Source organism: Numenius arquata, chromosome 9, assembly GCF_964106895.1.
Source record: "Numenius arquata chromosome 9, bNumArq3.hap1.1, whole genome shotgun sequence".
NCBI classification, from domain to species: domain Eukaryota; kingdom Metazoa; phylum Chordata; class Aves; order Charadriiformes; family Scolopacidae; genus Numenius; species Numenius arquata.
Genome location: NC_133584.1, coordinates 51,401,881 through 51,420,473, shown reverse-complemented (window position 1 = coordinate 51,420,473; position 18,593 = coordinate 51,401,881).

Here is an 18,593-nt window from a genome sequence, read left to right as displayed (position 1 = left end):
TCAATCTAAAAGTGTTACCCCTTGTCCTATCACTACACTCCCTGAAAAAGAATCCCTCCCCATCTCTCCTGTAAGACCCCTTCAGATATTGGAAGGCTGCAATAGGGCCTCCCTGGAGCCTTCTCTTCTCCAGGATGAACAACCCCAGCTGTCTCAGCCTGTCGTCATAGGAGAAGTGCTCCAGCCCTCTGATCATTTTCGTGCCCCACCGCTGGATCCATTCCAACAGGTCCATGTCCTTCCTGTGTTGAGGACTCCAAAGCTGGATGATGTACAGGGACCCAACTGCTATCCCTCGATGTCTGCTATAATATGAAAACAAGGAGTGCAAGTTCATAGCGCGATTTAGTATCTCATCTCAGGGATGCCAGAATGATGCTCTTTGCTGTTTCCAAGTGCTGGAAGCATTTCTTGCCTTCTGAACGTTAAACAGATACTAACCCTCAGACTTTTTATAGAAGAAAAAATCTCATATACTCTGACTAAAGCTTTAGCAGGCTTTAAACAATTTCTACAGTGAAACTGCATCTACAGTGCATGTTTTCCAGCACTGTTGAACCTGGCAGCACAGTAAATATTGTATGGGCTATAAAGACAATTGGGCAGTAGTTGCTGGGCTACCACTGTGTGCATCAAGTGTCCCTAATGCACAGTTTGGTCTGTTGGAAGACATAGAGCAAAAGGTTGACATTATAGCAAGCCTCTACGTAAAGACTTCCAGACTTCATCTCCATTTATAAATCAACAAACACAGAACCCCTAAGAGAAAACAAAATAGTATTATCCTTTTTTCTAGTTGAAGAAATGAAGACAGAAAAGCTAGGTATTTTTGATTCACCAGATGTCCAAAGAGAACTGAAGGGCAGGTCTCCGTTGCAGGTCGCTGTGCAGAGACACCACGTAGCTTTATGAGTGCTGCATACCTCCAAAACAGATGTTTTCCCCCACGCTGAGTGCCACAGTGCTAGGACTAACTTAACAGACAGTATCTGAATGAGGGAGTTTAGCATTAGTTCACATATTTCCACAAAACACCCAAACCAGCCTCGTGCTCTGCATGTATCGCAAGACTCTCTTGCCCAAGAAAACTGGGCAATTCTGAGTCTCTCTGAGACTCAGTGGAAGAGCTACAGCAAGGGAATGCAAAAAAGACCCTTTTCAATTATCTTCTGCAAGCCTAAAGATCCTATGCTGACAACAAGGTCATCTATCTTAGATCAAGCTTTATTATTTTTGTGAAACTCAGATCACTCAACACCTGGAGGCAATTTCCTAAGCATCTGCATTTTTACAATGTGAAGCTAAGGTGGGATGAAAGGGCAAAACCGAGTCAGCTCCCAGAAAACCCGGCATTCCTGGGCTTTGCAAGTTTGCCTTAGCTGAGTGAAGTTGTCATTTGCAGGGTATCTGTGAAAAGCTTCTGGTTCAAGTGAAGCAATGCTGTGGTTGTGATTTTCCCTTCACTGTATGGAACACCCATATTTTAGAAAATTTCAGTCACATTTCATCCCGGCCTTAAAAAATTATGTTGTCGTAAAGAGTGGATGTAACACTGAAAAGGAGCACTCTGAACAGAGGATATAAATATACTAGCAAAGTGTAGAGAGGCCCATGGGTTGGCCATCGCTCATCCCCAGCCCAGGCCAGCTCGCACTCTTCAGTCACAGCGCAGGCATGGTTCGGGAGCTGGGTCATTCCCAACAGGTATTTTGAATGTGGCCACTCAGTTTTGGGGGAGAAGGTTGCCTAGCTGTGTGGCCATAAGGCATGTCACAACTCTAGACCATGGGACAGAAAGCAGTCCTTGAATAATTTTTTATTCACAGTGGTGCCATCTTAGGACTTATCTCACCAGGACGTGAGAGAACAGCAGCAAATGAGGCTCCCAGCAGCACTTCAGACATCAGGACTTAGCAGAAGGCAGTGAGTTACTGTAACAAAGTCAAGATTCAATTTAGGGTACTAAGTTATGGTGTCTACATCTAGGTGCCAACACATGAGGCAAAGGAGCAGTTCAGTTTTTATCACATGAGACCTTCTTGGTGCCCTCTCTGGCTTCTGGACAACAGTGCAAAAGACTTTGGGTCTTTTCTGTGCTGCGTCATTTCTCACAGCATGACACAGAAGTCTTGTGCACCCCAGGACGTGTGTCTGAGCCCATAGCACTGGGGACCAGTGACCTGAATTGCTTGCTGGGCTTCACTGGCTGTACTGACGACCTCTTCACTGACCATGATGGTCTCACATGCAAAATGCATACTAGGTGTGGTTCGCCTGCAGACACTGAAGTTCAGGAGTCTTAATATAGAGCCGAAACCTTCTCCAACTTTATAAAGGATTAATCCTCAAATGCATAATAAATTTAAAGAATTTAAAAAGACAGACAAATAAAATCATATATTGGTCTTAATTAAGATGATTATAAAGTAAAAATCAGAATACTGCTCTTATTTGTTCTATTCAAAGTATAGAGAGGTGTAGATGTCAAGGGCTAGCAGTGTTGATTTCCATCCTTTGTATTACTCTTCATTCTGCCTTTATAGGCACTGAAACTGTCTATATGAGATGGTATTGCATTTTTAGAGAAGGTCATGGAGGGATTACATCTGTGGATGCAGCACTGGTCTCTAATGTTTTTTAATATTTTTTTGGAGCATAGAAAGCGAAGGTGGTAATAAATTCCCAGGTTATATCTAGCCTTCTACCACCCTCTCTACAACAGTGACAGTGAGTCTTAGATGGATATGCTGCAGTGTGAGAACTTCCAACAGAAGAAGTGAAGGGGCAGTAGCAAGAAGAGAGAGGCTTGGCAAATGGCTGAGTAAGAGACTTTACTAGGCATATTCCAACTTGCCAAACTGAGGCCAAAATACATGACCTGGCATCTGTCAGGACATGTCCATGTCCACTATATGGTCAGTCTCATGATGGACATGTGAGGCAGAGAAGCCTGACTCAGAGCTCTTCTCCACTCTGCTGTTGATGGTCTGATGGATCATAGAATCATAGAATATCTCAAGTTGGACGGGACCGATAGATGGATCATAGAATATCTTGAGTCGGCGATGGATCCTGGGAGCATCCTTCACCTCATCCTCGTCATCCCGTTTTTTTGGTCGTCTGCTTACTTTTGTAACACTTTCAGCATGTGCTGCTAAGCTGGGTCCAGTTTTGATCTATGCCTCCTTGAAAACTGGAGCAACCCTGACTCAACCTCTCATTCAGAAACTTGGGAGACTAAACGACTCTCTCTGTGCACCCTGGACTAAGCACTGTTTTCCTAGTCTCAGGAGCAAGCTTTAACAAAGTGTTTTAAATGAGCAGCACTTCATTAGAGGGAAGAGAGGGAAGGAAACAGAAGGAATCATTAGTCTGGGAAACCTGAATTAACAGTCAGCAAGACCTAGCCTTGCTCCTCAGACTAGTTATTAAGGAGTTAGCCTGGACCCAGCTTTCTGCTTGCAGCTGTGATTGTGCCGAAGGGATGGCTGCTGCTCTCCTCCCTAGTCCCATTCCCCTTGAAGTGTGCCTGTGCTCGGGATGTTTCAGTGGGGTGGCTGGACTGTGAGTATCCCATGGACAATGATCCCAGCCTTGCTGCTGGTGAAGGGTGTCCTCATGGAGCCGTCAGGTTAGGCAGACACTCCCAGTTGCCCAGTAGCCTCCATGCCACAGGATTTGCCATGGGCTGCTGTGGCTCATGCAGTACCACCTCTTGCTTACAGCCAGGGACCTGCTCCTGTCTGCAGTCATCACTCTTTCAAGCCATCTCCTCATCTTCTCTGGGCCATTCACCTGGAGCTCCCTTAGGAAGCTGGGGGAGCCTCTTCTCCAGGCTCACCAATGGGGCCAGTGGACTCCACACCTTTTAAGATGCCCAGTCATCATGTTTACAAGCCTTATGGGTGCAGCAGTTGTCTCCTACTATGTCTTTTCACTGTACCAAGCCCAACATACGTAAAGGTTCTAGCTATTATTAATGCAAGTAACTCTGATGGTTTCAATAATACAAAACTACATGGTCCATGAGAGGATTATAACTCTACCAAATGGCAAACAGGGGGGTGGACTGAAAAAAAAAATAGTGTAGGTAGTGAACCGATGAAGCCCTGGTCTCTTTGCAATGGTGAATGTGGCCGATAACTATCACCCCTCTGATGCCCAAGAAGAGGGATGTGTGCTCAGGTAGAGGATGAGGCACGATACAAAAGGAGGATAAGGAAAGAAAACACAGGGAACAACAAGGGGGGAAAAGGATGAGCAGAGCACATGATGTGAGATGGGGCAGGAGAGCAGGGTGAGGCAGAGAAACGGCCGATCTGAGACGTGGTGCAGCTGATTCCTACCCCACAATGTTCCATCTTCCCTGAGGATACCTCCCTCTCTTCCTTCTCCTTCTTCAAGTCTTCACTACCAGCACATTATGTGTCCGTGGGGCTGTGGACCAGGACACCCCCTGCCTGGAAAGCCACAATGGCACCAGTGACAGGGACACCCAAAAGAGCATGGAAATCCTTGTTTCTAATCGGTACCTCTCCTCCTCCTCCCTCAGTATGCCTTGGCACTGATATTAGCCTTGGAGGTCCTTACATCAGGATTGAATTGCATTTGGTTCAGGTTTGCCAGGTGCTATTTTAATCTATAGTTGTATTTCTCCAAAGCCTTCCTACCAGGTCCCAGGATATATTCTCCCTCTTATTCTGTGTTACAGAAACTCTCTTTCAGACATCTCCCTTCCTGCTGCACACAGAGCAGCATGCATAGGGTTAACTCAGCTCTTCACAGCAGTCAAAATTTTGATAAATGGTCCATGGGCACTGTATCTTTCAGCATGTTTCCTCCTGCGTGGAGCCGGAGAACGCTGTGGGTGGCAGACGGGAGTGACATGGTACAATGTTTGGGCTGGTCTGGCTCAACTGCAGCTGAATTGTAGGCAGCAGAGCTGGCTCAGCCCAGGAGTGGAGAAATGTCTCTTTTAGATGTAATAATGGAGTGTGAGACATGTTGGGAGGTGAAAGTCATGGCAGACCAAGCTGGCAGCAGAACCCTGCGAACACTTGTCTCCCAGTGCCTCCCAGTCAGGCTGCCTCTCACCCGAGGATGGGATTCATGGAGATACAGTAATCAAGGGAAACGTGAAATATTTGATGTTCTCCCACCCTCTCACTGCAATAAATGTGTTGACTTTCACGTCCTGCAGGCAGCTCTCTCACGTACGTTGTGTGTTCCTCGGAGCAAGGAATCAACTGGTGGTGTTTCACAAGAAGAGAAACACCCTAGCAGGGTTGAGGACCATGTGGGACGAGGAGGAGAAGAACAAACAGTCCTCAGCATCCATCACTGGGAGAGGCCATCCTCGGGCCTGGGGCATACCAGCAGCCTGAGGGACATCGGGCTGGAGCAGTGGTGCCATATTCCCTGCAGCTGACAGTGAGGAGTCGTGGGATGAAATGGAGAGGTTCCCTGTGGAAGAGCCCTGGTTCATATTAAAAAAAAATAATTAGAAAATCAAACAGCTGCTGCATGCATAGTTTGGCTCTGTTAAATCTTGTGCATGATTTCTGAGCACCCTCCTCATGGCTGGAGAGGAAGGCATCAGCCATTCTGTGTTTAGGCACAAATTGAAGGACGTATTGTCTTTGTTGTCAAATCATCTGTCCCCTCTCTACCACATCCAGATGATATTTACTCATCCTTACTTTATAAGAAAGGGCAAAGCACCCAAGAATTCAGGTGCATTGCATCAAAGATAATGTTTTTTTAAAAAAGACCACCACACCACACACACCCCCTCGGTATGCACTGAAAAGGTCTCTCTACCTCCCTCAGGTGGAGATGAGATTTTGGGACTTTGCAGTTATCAATCTGGCAGTTTTGGGCTCCTGTCTCAAAAGGAGCTTCTTCATTAAATAAATCCTATTTAAATCTGCTTCTCTATCACCAGAAGAACCACTCTGGGCAAATCCTACCTCTCTTTTTTCTGTAAATGGCTGTGATGAGATCACTCATGTGCACTGGATCTGCACCGCTTGAAGTTAGTAACAAGCAATTTAGTGAAATAAAATTAGCATTTTAGCTATTTCTTTCTTAGATTCTCATTTCCTTATTTCTCTTTGTTATCTACATAGCAGGAAATCAAGTGAGATCTTCTTCATCCTTTCTGGCTGTGAGGCAATTAATTCCTCTTTTTAATTGTGAGGGTGTTTTGCAGTAAATGGTCCAACTTCTACCCAGGTTGTCTTCTGCATCTCCCACGACTTCTCAAAACCTTTAGGAAATATAATGTGTTATCACTGCATGGGATCCTTAACTCCCACATTGTGCTACCTCTGGAAAATATTCCCATGGGGATATCTATTATATCAAGGGCTTTTTTAAATTTATAGGGGCTTTAAGCAATCCTGCTCCCTGCCAGTCCTGATGACATCACTGTGGGGACAGACAGATGGCCGTTGTCTGGTCCCTGCTGAGGCTGCCCCTCTGTCCCCTTCCCATGGGCTCAAGGTGGCTTCAATCCCAGCCTGCCACAGCAAGGCTGCTTTTTGGGGAGCAATTTCATTTACTACCTCTGTGACTGCTTCTTCCCTTGGAAGGGAAAGAAATCATCCCACAAGTACCCTGGCAGCTAGAGCGGGTTAAAAGTTGTCTCCAGAAACCTCCTATATCTAAAGATTTTGGTTAATATGAACTAAAATGGTTTGCTAGAACATGTGTATGCCCTTTGGAGGTGGAAAAAAGGGCAAGATTTTTGCTTAACACAGGAGAAATTTATTTCACCAAGGTAGCCAGCAGGTCAGTGTCAGGGACCTTTGCCTGGACCAGAGTTCAAATGTCCTTTCTACAAATAGCTGGACATGAGGACAGGGACTTGATCTTTAGTCTACCGTCTAAATCTGAGTATGAAAAAAAATGTTCCCTATTTAGTCAGAGGTTGAACGAATAGTTAGAGGGGAAATTTTGGCTTAGGTTGAACCAAGAAAAAGAAATTTAGGATTTTTGGAGAAGAGAAATACTATTTTTACCACCTAAGATTTTTTTGATCTAAAGCAAAATGTTTTAAGACTTGTCGGGGGGATAAAAATTAACCCTTCAAAAGCTTGCTTTTGTAATTTAGGATAATTTTAAAAGTCAAGATGTCTTTCTGCAATGAAAAGTGAAAATTTATGTTTAGCAAATGCCAGGAAGAAATACCAAAGTAATATTTTCAAAAAATATGCCTCCATTTTGAGGATCAATATTTTTGGCCAAACGTAACTCAGAGGCATAAATAGACTTGGTCTTTCTAAAGGGGGGGGGGTGTTCAGGCAAAAAAAAAAAGTACTATTTGTGTAATTAAATGTTAAATGCTTCCACATTGTCTCACCACACCTGGAATAAGGGCTTGGACCATTTGGCTAGGCTGGAGTAGGTGAGGGCTTCTCCTTCACTCATATTCTTTTTTTTATCTCTAAAAATTGTGGTTACCTCCTGTGGTGAAACAAGAAATCAGTTTTCTGGTCAGAGCTCTTGCCGGGCTGTGCCCTGTCTCCCAGAGGGGTGTGTGAACTCCATTGCAAACCTAGTAAATGCCAGTAAATGCCTGACCACTGCATGGGAGCAGTTTATGAATGGGAGCGCTGCCAGCCAGATCTTCCCGGTGCTCTGGCATCCCACCAGGCTGCTGACAGAGCAAGAGGTGGCAGAGGAATTGTCTGAGACAGTGGCACAGTCTCTCGTGGACTAATTCCAGAGGAAAGCAGGACAAAATCATCCTTCAGGTTCTATGCTTTTACTGTTCAAAGCAGAGAAAAAACCACTAATGACTGACTTTTGGTGAGCTAAGTATCAGGGCAGGTACCTGTGGGTAGACGCGTGTTTAATTTCTTGAGCTGGATATCAGTTACACTATTGTGAGTAACATCAGCCGGATTATGACTATTTTGCCACTCCTGCAGACTCAGGGGATGGCAAGCCGAAATCGTTGCCCTTATCTCTTCTGCCTGTTTGCTCTTGCGAAAAGTGAGGGACAGGTTTTCGAGTGGGACGGGTTTTCGAGGGCTCCTTCTCAACAGCTGTGACTGCTTTCGGCAGAGTTCACGCCCGACGGCAGGTCAGTGAGCGTGACTCTCACTGCCCTTGGAAATGTACTGAGAAAGGCCGGGGACGAGGCTTTATGTGATGCAGCGATGCGGTGCAGGCGCTCCCCAGGCCACTTCCCGGACCTCGTGACTTAATCTTTTTAATAAAGTAACCTTTACTTTATTAAAAGCCCACTCCTGCCTCTACAGAATCGTCAAAACAAAAAGTTTTACACCATCTTAGCACCAGGCACGCCAGTTTTCAATGGCAGCGTGGTGCGCTGATGCACGTGGGTTCTCCAGTTTCACCGCCAACGCATGGGCCATAAAGTCCCACCAAAAAATAGGCTTTCCCTCTATTTATAGGGCCAGGATGTTGCCATGCGTAAAATTCTATTTTTAGATTTTACAACAGTTCCTGTCTGTGGGCAGAAACCTTATTGCCCCCAAAATAAATACTATGAAACCAAAATAAATGCCAAGGGAATGCTGCCTTCAATATAAATTGCCTAATTTCTGGCTCCTTAACTGGCACCTCGCTTGTATAATATCCACTGAGTCAGAGTGTGACCCTGAATGCTCGGACGTTACCTCCCGGGGTGTCGTGGGGAAAGCGGAGGCTCATCTCCCCAGCTGCTAATTCTTGAAAGTGTCTAGTGAAGTAAAACATATGAAAGGGCAGGACTAAGCTTTACATCATTTTTTTAATTCAACGACTCATTCATTCAAATAAGATTTACAAAGACATTATGCAATTTTGCTGTACACAGTCATCAGGGGTGTGTAATGAATATCTAATTCACAGACTGGGTGATTTAATTGGATGTTGATCATCTTCTGACCATGGTCAGAAAGCAAACAGGGACTGTGCACCAAATGAGCTTATAACAAAATGTGTTAAAGTCTCTGACTCAGTTGTTGTCTTACATAAGAGAGAAATGCTAGAGAATTGTGAAACCTTGTGAATTATACAAGGAGGGAGTTTAATTACTTTTATTGAATTTATAGATTTTTTTGCACTGCTAGTAGCTTTTAATTACTCATTACATTTTGAACGCTTGTAAATCAGAAATAAGAACTGCAGGTAAATTTGTCCTTGATGCTGCTTTTAGAGTAATGGGAAAATAAACCTATCTGTACAGGTTATTTTACCGTGATATTTTAATTCATACATAATATAATGAAAGAGAAAAACCCAACCAAACAAAAACTTACTCACTCATTTCTTCCTGAAAACTTGTCAAGGAGATTAAATAAACATTTCCCAGCAATCATGTAACAGCATTTTTACTTCTGCTAGAAAGGTTCTCCCACTTTGAAAAACTCCAAATGTGTTTATTTATGTGACCAAAAAGCATTTCAGAAAGTCATAACGCACACACACACACACACATCTATTTTCCAGCCTGTAGTTCACTGGGAATACTGACATAGTTTCTTGCAAATAAAAGGTGGCGAAAAGATAAAAATATAATATTTATAGCTAAATGTATAAAAATCTAATAATAAAAACTTGACACGTGGATTAATTGGAATAAAAAGCTATTTCTTTCACATTTAAAAATTCTAAATGTACCATCAAGAGGGCAAAACAGAAACTTAAGTGTGCCTCATTATCTTCCAAAGCTGTTCAGCGCTAATGGAGTGCAAGACACAGTGATTTGAATTTTTTTACACGGGCATCTGCAACCATTCATTTTATAGAAAATACCAGAAGAAAAACAAGTGAAAATGCATTTGATAATGACTCACACTTTCATTTGTAAACATGGCATAAGCACTCGACACAAGGAAATGGAATTCAGATCTGGGGAGTTATGGAAAGAAACATAATGTGCTTTAGCCCAGAAAATTGCTGATTATTTCGAGTAATGCTGACCCCAGTCTCCCTTGTCCCTTAACACAGTCACCATGCCCGTGGCAATGACAGTCACTGACTTAACCGAATTCTCAACGACATTTGTGTTGCTACTATGGGGTTTAATTTATTTGGTTTATTAGGTAGTTAACTGGTTGTGTGAAACTGAGTGGAACTCAGGTGTCTGTGATTACCAATACCAGTATTGCTCAATACTTGGGATTGCGTCTCCATTGATTTTATCAACCATCAGGGACTACAGAGCCTAAATTGTGGTAATAGGGAAAAAAAAAAAAAAAGTATCGCATTGGTGTTCCTGTATTTTTACAGTTATCAGTTTCCACTTTGTCTGGGCTCTGCACATCCTTAGGGCTGCAGCAATTCTTGCTGATGGCTGATCTCAGTCTAGTAATTTCATTTCTCCGCTTCTCATGTAGCACAGTGTTGGCACATACAAACAAAGCATGTCTAGTTGATTTGAGTATTTTGACATCTCCTCTAACATCTTTACAGCGTGAACACAGCAATAATAAATCACCACCACTACTTATTATTTGCACCCAAAAGCCTTGGCCAAGCTCAGCAGATGACTGTAGTAACTTCTTTCTGTGTAAAAGCGATGATTAGATCTCTGCCCCAAAGGTGCAAGATAACTATAACAAATAAATAGTAGAACTTTAAGGTTTACTCCCAAAGTCAGGTTCTCCTTGCAGCCAGGAAGAGGTGACGGGATGAAGAGGGTGTTTTGGGGCTGGATGATGTGGTGGCCCAGGCCAACACCGCGATGTGGGGACCTGCACCCTGCAAGCGTGGAGTTTGCTAGTGCAAACACACCCAACGAGGCCGGGCTTTCAGCTCCGGTTACCTATCCCTAGTAGTTTACAAACTAAATCCCAAATTACATGAAGCTCACTCATCCCGCCACCTTGGCACTCTCGAGCAAAGTTTTCAGCCAAGCAGCGAAGAATTTGATGCTAAACACTGAAGCAAAAAAAAAAAGCCCCAGTTTTGGGTTACTCGGCATGTGTGACTCATTTGGGGAGAGCGAGCGCTGGGAGGCGATGGAAATAAATGTTTGGAGGAGGAAATTGAAGGAAGAAAAGTGTTTTCTGTAGGGGGATATTACGGTATGTAGGACTGCATGGTGGAAATCCAACATAAGCCTGGTGCAAGTCTAACTGCTATGATCCCCCACGACTGTCTGCTCATTCCTCAAGTAATTGAGGCTTCAGTTCAGCAAAGCATTTAAGCTCAGGCTTCATTTTATGCTGTCAGTAAGTGCTTCACTGAACAGGGGCTTAAAGTATCGAGCGTGTTGCATGAGATTTATCCCACCTAATTTTAGCCTTTTGCAGTGCAGATATCTGCACCAGAGCTTGTGACCCCAGGCTCTCCTCATTATTAATGGGGAGAAATAAGCATTTCTGGCATGCTGTTCATTAGGCCTACTCTACTTTCGAGCGAGAAATGCCATTCAGTAGACGTGTTTGCAAGCAGAGCTTAAAATAGCTAGATCAGATGTAAACATCTACAGTCCAGGTACCTGCATTCATACCCCTGAACCACAGCAACCTCTGAGGTCAGAGCAGCAGAGAAAGACATACCGACTGGAAGGTATCAGGCAAATGCAAACTGAATTTTTATCGAGAAATGAAAGTGAAAATTCTTTTCTCAGTGAGAAAGCTACAGTTTTAACTTTTTGAAGAGAAACAGAGGAAGAAAAGAATAGCCCGTTGTGATTCCCTTGTTTAAAGCAGTATTCCTTTCATACTTTCATTGTCTGAAATCACGTCTCTGCCTCCACCGATTACTGAGGGCTCCTGCTCACCAGCACTAACTTTTAGAAAGCTACAGCTAGATGACATCAATCTCCTCTTGTGTCAGACAGATATTTTTGGACGAGGAATTCCAAATATTCTAGACATTTCTGCAGAGTTATTTGACTCAGAACTCGTGTTTCTCTGAACGTTGAAGACTGCTGCTCTTCCTGTGTAGGCAACTGGGACCTGAACTTCTGGGAATTACTGCAAATATGGGAATGCCCGGAATCCCTGTGGAAACAACCTCAAAACCTTTAATCCTTGTTATCTCTGAGAGCACATATTTTTGTTTGTTCAATTAGCAGTGGGAGAGGATGACCAATGAGCGTGTTGGGCAGTAGAGTATCACACTGTTTCTCTCTTTGCCCGCCGCAGGCCAACTCTGGGAAGATGCTGGTTCCTGGGCAAACACCACCGATGAGAAGAGCAGCAGCAGTCCTCAGCGCACGGTGGTGGTGGGTCAGGGAACGTGTGGCAACTGCAAAAACAGCAGCAGCAACTGTAGTTGTTGAAAGTACAACATAGCGGTAAATACCCTCTTGTTAAACTGAAGGAGCTGGTGCTTAATGTGGTCTGATGCCTGTAGTGGGAGTCAAGGATGCCCTTTCAAGCACTGAACTGAGGCAGTAAGTTAGGAGTAAAATCGCTTGACATTTCCTTCTATGAAAAGTGGAAACAGACAGCTCCAGAAAATAATTCATCCTGTCCCAAGGAAAAGATTTAAAATTTGTGAGCTGAATCACTCTCTGAATGCAGCAGCCTCTTTCTAACTGTAAGAAAGTCATCAAATCCTTAACTGAGATGGATAGTCCAGTCCTTAAATGTTACTAATATAAATTATGTGCTTCCTACGGTTGGAAAAGTCTTTTTCTCTGCACTTCTATGACATTTACTGAAATGAGGACTGTGCTGAGACTGTTGCTGCTATGTGCTATTACAGGGCAGCTGATAACAGAGCTCTGGGCTCTGTGAAACCTGCAGAGGGAAAATGCACGTACATGACCACAGCACATCTTTTTATTTTGACGATTAAAGCTTTCTGATTCTAACACACGTTAGACCTTCTACCGCAAGCAGTAGCCTGGGAGCTACATGGGGACTGAGTCTGGTAAAGAGTTTATTTACTTGGGGACAGATTCTGTCTGGGTGTTTTGTGGGACTTGAAGAAGAGGAAATGATTCACTGACAAAGGGGGTAACAGGCGCCTTGACTCACAGTTTCCTGGTCTAACCACTAGACAATTCCTCTAGCAATTCCTTAATGCATCAAAAGGATAGATTAGTTTCTCAGTTCCTTAAACATCATGAAATGGTTGTCCTCAATTATACATCCAAGCTTACCATACTGCCTGTTGAGGGAAGATCTCTAGGTTTTATTCTGCAACTTTGTAGAAAAAGTGCCAAAATCAGTGAATTTGCCCAACGATCTTGTATGCTAACGGAACCAAAGTGCCAGGTCTGCTGCACTGCTTTTCTCATATGTACAAGGCTGGGTGCTTCGGGGTTGATATACTCAAACCTCAATTAGTTCATAAAATTCCAAACATATCAGAACACATTTTTGGTACTAATTCTGTAACATTCTGGACAATGGCTAAGAAACACAAAAGAATTAGGTCTTATGAAAGCAAATTTAAGACATTACTGTTCAATTAAATTGTTCTGGAGTTTCACTTTCCTTCCAGTAAATAGAATTTCTTTGTATCTGTGGCCATTATAAATTGTTTCTAGATCATACAAGGATAACTAAAAGGGTGCTTTATGAGGTATGGATGCCAAAAAACTTATAATAGCATTTCAGTCATCAGCTGTACTTGAGAGTCTTAAACTAAACTACACTTCTACTAGATTATCTCATATATGCAGTTTCATTTATAAATGATTTCTCCTAAAGAGAAAATACACTATTTTCAAAACCAGTTCGCTGATGTTGACAAATTCGTAGACTCACTCCACAGGATCCTCTTGCAGGAGCTTTCAGATTCATAGCCCAGGCGATGTTTCCCCCTGGCTGCCTGGCAGGCTGATTTTAGTTTTAGGACTGTGCCATCTGCTGTTGGAATTGAAAATTTCCCATGGTCTGCACAGCCTGCAACCGCCAGCTCCAACAGTCTGGCCGCACATGACCGTGATTTGCTCCCATGTGAAGCACAGATGTTGCAGGGCGACTCTGTCTGCCATCCCTGTCGGAGGCTTCAGCCTTCCTAGGATCGTTTATTCCACTGTTCTGAAGGGCTCTGCTTTGGCACGGACATGCAAGGACCTCCCTTTGTCCCTGTTGCTCAGAAGTAATTTTGTCAGATGTGGTATGACACACATAGGATGCAGGGCCATATTCTTCAGTATTAAATTTTAATAGAAAATTTAACTTCCTTTCAGCTCTTGAGCAGAGAAGGTGCACAGACAACTAAGGAATAGGCAATTTCAGTTTCCCAGCATATTTACTAGCTCTAGGTACCATTGCAATTGCTGTTGAGGCTGTAGCTCCAGGCAAATTGAGAGGAAATGAAAGAGGCATGTTGGAGGCTGGCCCCTCAAAACCACAGCTTCTCAAGGGCAGTGGGGAGCATCCCTCACCAACGTGGGGATGCTGGGTCTCAAAAAGCAGCTTAATCCCATGATACTTCTTAGGATGCCCCATGGCTTAGTCTGTCAGTGCCTCTGCATGATCCTCATGATGGGGTTACTGCCATCCCTGAGTCTCAAGAAATTCAGTTGCTCACAGAATTCCCAAGGTGAGGAAAATGTGGCCTGGTGGATTGCATGAGCCCTGCCTACTTTTGTCTGGAAGCTCTCTGGGTATATGAGTTAGCAACACAGTTATTCCAGCTGCGTTTCTAATCACGCAGATGGACTTTCTTAGGTCTCACCCAGCGGTCTGTGTTCAGGGTTCCAAAACTTTCATCTGTCTTACGGCTGCTATTTGGGCTCTGCTGGGCAAGAGGTCTGGGGTTGTGGGTGATGCTCTGCTTTCAAGGCCTGATCTTGTAAAGAAGTATTTCTAGACTTTTGCAATGGCATCTTGACAGCCCTGACCCCTCATCTGTGCATTCACACAGGACCACGTATTGAATGCATCACATGCCCCCTCCCTAAGGTACATGGAGTACTGTCTGCTGGTGGCTTCACATAGCGCAGAGAATGTCTTTGGGCAGTGCAGTGCAGACCTCCTCGCTAGTACCAAACAAGCCATTTCCTGATCTGGAAACAGCACAGGAACATCACCATAGTACTACAAATAACCTAACTGGTCCTGTTGGGGGGCAGAGTGAATTAGGGTATGTATTGTGCAGAGCTGGTACAGTTGTATGCCAAGGAGTACCAGTGCAGTATCTCAGGGCAGCATTTAACCCCACATTTGTGCATTTGGAGCAAGCTGTGATAGCTTTAATGTGGCAATAAATTGTGTGGCTGAGCCATGAATCGAATGTCCTCCACTGGGAACCAGCATTTTTATCAGGGTTTGGACACAGCCAGCACACAGCAGGATTGGGCCACCAGGGCATATTGAATTCCCAGTAAAAAAGTGCTTGCAAAGTTCAAAATGCCATCAGTTTTCTGAAAAATTAGCTCTTGGAATAAACACCTTGCTCAGGTGAGTATTACCTTAGTTGGGGCTTAGGTTGGCGCCTTCTCCACCACATCCCAGTGCCCTCCCTGAAGTGGTGATTTGGTGGTGGTGGTTTGGTCAGCAGTGTGATAAATGAGTCTGAAAATTAGCTGCTGAGAATTGACATAATGTACTAGTTTCTTTCTCGGAGCTTGTTGAAGACTCTCATTATTTGTAGATTGGCATCTCAGAGGGGCTGCTGTGCGTGAGAACGAGAGGATCGAGAACAAGGAATGAACTCTGACCACTGCCTTATATTATACTTTAGTTCCTGTTGTTTATATGCTACAGGAATCACAGAGCTATTAAAAACTAGACTGAACAATAGAGATATTTATTATTGAAACTGCATTACACTCTTAACCACAAGTATCTCTTATCTGACAACATGAAAGCAATACCACTTTGGGAAAACTGAAAATGACTGTGCATTTGGGTAGTCAGATTCCTCACAAGGGTAACCCACATCCTCTGCAGCAGCATTTCTGAGCTCAAAGGTCTGCCAGGGAGGACTGGTCAGGGAAATCATCCCAAACATATTTCCATTTTAAAAATTTCAAGAAGGGGCATCTTCCTGGCAGTCACTGCAGAGCAGGCACGGTGCGCTCCATACCTGTCCATGGCAGTTCAGGAAATCAGGTGGTTGGTAGACAGATGAGATCTCCAGGGGGACAAAGTCATATTTCAAGAGACACAGATAACCTGGAACTTTTTAATCCTACTCCTGGTTCCTATTATAATTGCATCTGACTGCCTCACATCGCTAGCATGCTTATCTACTGACACTGTTAGGAAAGGAAATGTCGTACGGTTTAGACACAGAATTTTGTTAGCAGTTGGTTAATAGGATTGTGTGATGTGACTGAGAGTTGTGAGACCTGGCATCTTTGGCATCTAGACTGTATAATGAGGGGGGAGGTATACACCCAGGCATCAAACCGAGAAAGGTCAGCCCACCACAGCAGACGTTTAAACTAGCTGATTAGAAATACTAAGATACATAAGCCTTAAATCCCACTTTTCTTCAGGATATAGACAGTTTTTAAGGCTCATTTTTCTCTCTACAGCATGAAGAACTCCCAGATCAATAAGCATCATTAATACTTACAGTTGGCATGACACCAGTGATCCTCCAAATATCTGGCCCCAAGGCTTTAGGTGTCCATCCTAACATCAACAGCTCCTGCACTGAAACATCAACCTGCTGGCCACACTAGCCCATGGCTCATAGGAACCTGCCCTGATGCTACTCTGAAGCTAAAACTGACGCTCACAGGGAGAGCAAGGTGTGGTGTTGCCTGGAAAACTTGTTGTGTCTTGTAGCCCATGGGCTGGTGGAGTTTGGGGAACGCTGATCTGAGGAGCCGAGCAGATGAAGGATGTGAAAGCAAAGCCATTAACTCCTGAGACGATATGTCTTGGCCAGAGTTACCTGGCAGAGCTGAGCTGGTGAACATGGCTCTCGAGTGGCACATAAAGCAGAAAATTGTGTTTTCTAGTTGAGAGGTAAAATGGAAAATTTCAAGAACATAGAAAAAATCCCTTCCACAGACTGAAAATGTGGCTAATATTGCAGTCCCTCCTCCACTTCATTTAATCATCTTAGAACTTGCTTGTAACAGCACATGATTCATTTTCAGACAGAAGCATGATGAAGTGTCAGCAGAGACCCTTGACATAACGATGGCCAGCATTTCCTTCCAGGACTTGAGCTTTTCCCACAGGACACGCCATCCACTCCAACCCCGTTTTCTGTGGTAGCTGCCTTCCCCTGCGCTGCCTGTAACCTGAGGCTAATTAGAGGAGGGTTGTTAAGAGGTTACGTGATGCTGAAGACCTTTCCCAGCTTCCCTGACTTCAGGAGGTGGGGGCTTTGGATCAGCATAAGGACTACAAATGAAACAGGAGAGCTGAAAGCAGGAGACAGAATTAGTTGTGACTACAGAGGTTCAGAAAATCACAAGATACTCCCTTCTGAAAAACACTTACCAAAACCAACCCTACCTCCTGAAATGCTGCATTATTTAGGAAGAAATATGGAGGAACAAGTAACCCTACGCATGGGAGTCTCCAAAAGTGCTGCCACAACAAACTGTTGTTGTATGGCATGGCTGGCAGGGTAGTGTGAGAACGGGGTGGTGGGATGGCTTTGAAAGCTAAATTATGTCATATTTTAAGAGAGACATCCCCAGAAATCAAATGTTGCTGGTCTAAGCTACAATATAGTTGCCATGGCAATTATAAAATGCGAAACCATTGCCGTCATTGCTTGCATTGTCACATGCCTTATGGTGAAAACGTGGCTCCCTGGCTTACAGAAGGAGACAAGAAAATGTTGTGTTCACCCTAAGAGGCTGCAATTTTTTGGATAGGGTGAGCAGAGGAGCAGCAACCCCAACAAATCCTGCAGATTGCTCCGACTCTGGCTGGATCCATGGGGCACAACTCAGGGGCACCAGCCTGTGGTCTAGACAAAACAGCAGTTTGAAAAACCTCAGGGCTTAGTCATTAATAGAGATTTCCTCTGCAGAGTCAGACCCAGAAGCTTCTTCATGATGGTTCCAGGCCTTCAACCCGGCTGCTCACAGGACAGAGCCTTCAATAAACCAAACCTTTATGGTAACACTTGCATCCCAGAAAACTGCTAATCATGGAGGAGACTCAGCCCTTTGCTGTGACATCTCCTTTGAAGGAACCAGGATCACACATTTTGTCTTACACAAAGGCCAGCAAGCTCCCTGCACATACAGTGTTTGCTCGTAGGACACTTAGGAACTGGGGCACTCATTTCTCAGGTCCAGGAGACCACAGCTGTCTGCAATGTCTGAATTTTTTGGGCTTGTCTCAACAGCAATGGCCAAGAAAGATGATCTCCTTTAGGTATAAGGAGATCTGGGATTGAAGGAAAAGAAGACAAAGCAACAAATCGTCTATGACCAGGTTATATCTGGGGGGTGGGAGCCCCATAAGTCTCAGTTCTGACTCCCCATGCTGAGATGATTTGCCTCAGCTCGCCTGGCCGTCCCTCTGGAGCACAAGCTCCGGTGATGGGCCAGCTCTGGGCACTTCACTGTGGTCTTTTACAGACAGACTCACAATTTCTCTGCCTCCAATGTGAAAACACTGGACACAAAGCAGGTCTGAGCAACCAGCTGCACGTATGCTGTGGGCAGAACAAATAGGCACGTACCTACAGAGCAGCATGTAAATACAGCCCTCGTAAGCTACTTCTACTCTCAGGAGGTATGC